This window comes from Hordeum vulgare, chromosome 2H, assembly GCF_904849725.1.
Source record: "Hordeum vulgare subsp. vulgare chromosome 2H, MorexV3_pseudomolecules_assembly, whole genome shotgun sequence".
Lineage (NCBI taxonomy): Eukaryota > Viridiplantae > Streptophyta > Magnoliopsida > Poales > Poaceae > Hordeum > Hordeum vulgare.
This window is the reverse complement of record NC_058519.1, coordinates 590,493,019-590,497,362: the sequence shown is the minus strand read 5'-3', so window position 1 is coordinate 590,497,362 and position 4,344 is coordinate 590,493,019.

The following is a 4,344-nucleotide window of genomic DNA, read 5'->3' as shown; positions in this document are numbered from 1 at the left end:
TCTCGTTGTAGACGTTGTTGGGCCTCCAAGTGCAGAGGTTTGTAGGACAGTAGCAATTTTCCCTCAAGTCGGTGACCTAAGGTTTATCAATCCGTGGGAGGCGTAGGATGAAGGTGGTCTCTCTCAAGCAACCCTGCAACCAAATAACAAAGAGTCTCTTGTGTCCCCAACACACCCAATACAATGGTAAATTGTATAGGTGCACTAGTTCGGCGAAGAGATGGTGATACAAGTGCAAAATGGATGGTAGATATAGGTTTTTGTAATCTGAAAATATAAAAACAGCAAGGTAAATAATAATAAAAGTGAGCACGAACGGTATTGCTATGCGTGGAAACAAGGCCTAGGGTTCATACTTTCACTAGTGAAGTTCTCTCAACAATGATAACATAATTGGATCATATAACTAGCCCTCAACGTGCAACAAAGAGTCACTCCAAAGTCCCTAATAGCGGAGAACAAACGAAGAGATTATTGTCGGGTACGAAACCACCACAAAGTTATTCTTTCTGATCGATCTATTCAAGAGTCCGTAGTAAAATAACACGAAGCTATTCTTTCCGTTCAATCTATCCTAGAGTTCGTACTAGAATAACACCTTAAGACACACATCAACCAAGACCCTAATGTCACCTAGATACTCCGTTGTCACCTCAAGTATCTGTGGGCATGATTATACGATATGCATCACACAATCTCAGAATCAACTATTCAACCAACACATAGAACTTCAAAGAGTGCCCCAAAGTTTCTACCGGAGAGTCAAAACGTGTGCCAACCCATATGCATAGGTTCCCAATGTCACGAAACCCGCAAGTTGATCACCAAAACATACATCAAGTACTCACATTAATATCCCATTGTCACCATAGATAGACACGTGCAAGACATACATCAAGTGTTCTTAAAGACTCAATCCGATAAAATAACTTCAAAGGGGAAACTCAATTCATTACAAGAAGGGAGAGGGGGAAGAACATCATAAGATCCAACTATAGTAGCAAAGCCCGCGGTACATCGAGATCAAGACATCTCAAGAACACGAGAGAGAGAGAGATCAAACATATAGCTACTGGTACATACCCTCAGCCCCGAGGGAGAACTACTCCCTCCTCGTCATGGAGATCACCGGGATGATGAAGATGGCCCCCGGAGATGGATTCCCCCTCCGGCAGGGTGCCAGAACGGGCTCCCGATTGGTTTTTGGTGGCTACAGAGGCTTGCGGCGGCGGAACTCCCGATCTAGGTTTCTTTTGGGGGGTTTCTCTATTTATAGGAATTTATGGTGGTGGAATTACGTCAGTTGGGCCCACGAGGAGGTCACGAGCCTGCTAGGCCCTCCGGGGGGGGGGGGGGGGGGTAGGGCGCGCCTACCGGGCTCGTGACTCCCTCGAGGCTCTTCTGGCCTTCTTCCAAAGCTTTGGGGGTCTCTTTTGGTCCAAAAAAAATCATCACGAAAGTTTTATTCCATTTGGACTCCGTTCGATATTCCTATCTGAAAAAGGTCAAAAACAAGGAAAAAATAGAAACTGGCACTGGGCTCTAGGTCAATAGGTTAGTCCCAAAAATAATATAAAATAGCATATTAATGCTTATAAAACATCCAAAGTTGATAATATAATAGCATGGAATGATCACAAATTATAGATACGTTGGAGACGTATCAAGCATCCCCAAGCTTAATTCATGCTCGTTCTCGAGTAGGTAAATGATGAAAACAGAATTTTTGATGTGGAATGCTACCTAACATATATTGTGGCATGAATATTCAGATCCATATGATTCAAGACAAAAAGTTTAATATTGACATAAGAACAATAATACTTCAAGCATACTAACAAAGCAATCATGTCTTCTCGAAATAACATGGCTAAAGAGAGTTATCCCTACAATATCATATAGTCTGGCTATGCTCCATCTTCCCCACACAACGTATGTAAATCATGCACAACCCCGGTATTAGTCAAGCAATTGTTTTCACACTTTTACTTTCTCAAACCTTTATAGTTCTCACGCAATACATGAGCGTGAGCCATGGACATAGCACTATAGGTGGAATAGAATATGGTGGTGGTTGTGAGGCAAAAAGGAGGAGATGGTACCATCAACTAGGCGTATCAACGGGCTATGGAGATGCCCATCAATAGATATCAATGTGAGTGAGTAGGGATTGCCATGCAACGGATGCACTAGAGCTATAAGTGTATGAAATCTCAAAGGGGAACTAGTGGGTGTGCACCCAACTTGCTTGCTCACGAAGACCTAGGGCACTGTGACAGCCCGATGTCGACGCTACAGAAGATTCCCCTTTTAATTCGTTGTCGCAGTGTGTTTTATTTTGTTTGTTGCATTCATCACGCATCATGCATCATCTCCATCATCTCTGGTGTGGTTGCTTCCCTTGTTGTGTTCATTTGTTTTCCCTCTTCTCCTAGCCACTCCTTGATCCTTTCCTTTTCCCTTTGCTTTCATTTATTTGAGTTGCAGATTTAAGTGCTCAAATAAATGATTCGGTTGAGCCCATATATAATATCTATTGTATAGGGTCACCATCTAAAATCTCAGTCCTTTTGGGGTTGGTTTGGTTATGGTTTATAATTTAGGCAAGCTTCAAATATATTCAAACTCGTCCGAAATTATATTCTGTAAAAATCCCCAAACCAAGTTTATTAAATCCTCCCTATTTTTCTGGCTCCGGGAAAATATATCTGTTGTTGGAATTCCAACTGCAACCATTGTTTTACTTCTTTGCAAATTGTTGTAACAGAAATAAAATTAAAGTTTAAGAGAGAGAGAGAAAAGAGAGAAGCCCAGCCCCTGCCTGAGCCGACCCAAGGCCCACCCGGGCTCCCCCAACCCTAGCGACATGGGAGCCTTCCCTCGCTCGATCTCCATGTTCCCTCCCGCCGTCGCTCCTCCCAGCGCCTCCTTCGTCCTCCTCGCGTCTCCGCCCGTTCCTCTCTGTTTTCTTCCCCGCGCAGCCGCAGCTCCCTCTGCCCCGATTCCCCTCTTCCCCGTTTCCACGGCCCGACCCCATGCCCGATCAATCCTCCCGAATCCCTCCTCCGCCTCCCTGCTCCCGGTCGTCGCCCGTGCCCCGCGGTGCTCGCCCTGACGCCGCTCCTCCCTCGGCTCGTCGTCTCCCCGCGCCCCTGCTGCCGCTGTCGCCGCGCCTCTGGCCGCCTCCCTGCCCTGCCGCCGTCGCCCTGACCTCTTGTCACCGGAGGTTCCCCCTCTCCTCCCGTGGTCGCCGCCCAGCGCCGCCATGGCCTTGCCCTCTGTGCGCCGCTGCCGTCCTGCCCGACCTTGCCTCTAGCCGCGCTGTGCCCCGCCTGCTCTGCCTTTGCCGTCTCCCGTCCGTACCCCGCACCCGCCATGCCGCCCGCGCCGGTTGCCCGCCGTGCTCTGCTGCGCCGCGCCGCCCTTGGTCCCGTGCCGAGCCGCCTGCTGCCGTGCGTTGCTGCTGTGTGTTGTGCCTGATGCTGTTAGCCTGCTATGCTGCTGCCTTGCCGAGCTGCTGCGCTCTTGCTGCTGCGCCGCTGCTGTAGGTAGCTGCTGCTAGGTGCATTTTACTGCTGATTGCTTATGTTGTGTGTTGCTGTTAGCTGCAGTTAGCCTGGCCGATGCATGCTTTTGCTGTTGCGTCTTACTGCCGCTAGATAGATGATGTTAGGTTAGCTTGCGTGCTAGCCTGCTAGATAGATGTTGTTGTTGTGCTTGCTGTTGCTGCCATGCTGCTGGGTGCCATGTCGTGTTGTTGTGCTAGCTGCTGGAGTCCCCTGTGCCTTGTCGTAGCTAGTTGCTAGTTGCTATTGCTAGTAGAAGCTAGTTGTTGTACCTGCTACTTGCATGTGCTTGCTTGCCTGCATGTGCTGTTGCTGTTTGCCTTGCTGGCTTTGCTAGAAGCAGCTAGGTGTAGTTCCTAGGCTAGGTTATTGTTTCTAGTGCTAGTTGCCGCTTTGCTAGTTGTAGTTGCTGATGTGTCGTGTGCCGTCGCCGCGTGCACCATCCCCGCTGTCGTGGGGCATCGACAAGATTCACGAGCACCCCGTCGTCCTCGACGACCCCTGTAACAAGTTCGACTTCCTCGACATCGTCGGAACCGTGTTCGACTACCGACGTCGAAGACCTGAAACCACGACGACCACTACTTCCACGACAACCACGACGACAACTACTTCCACGACGTCCACGACGACCGTTGTTCCCCTTCACCGAACCGAACCGCTCCAATTCGCACGCGTCGAAGGTATATACCGTGAGACGTGTCGTGACTGTGTGCATGTGATGTATGAGATGATTGTATGTTTGCGCCGTATATTAGCCCGTTGCACGTTGTCTTCT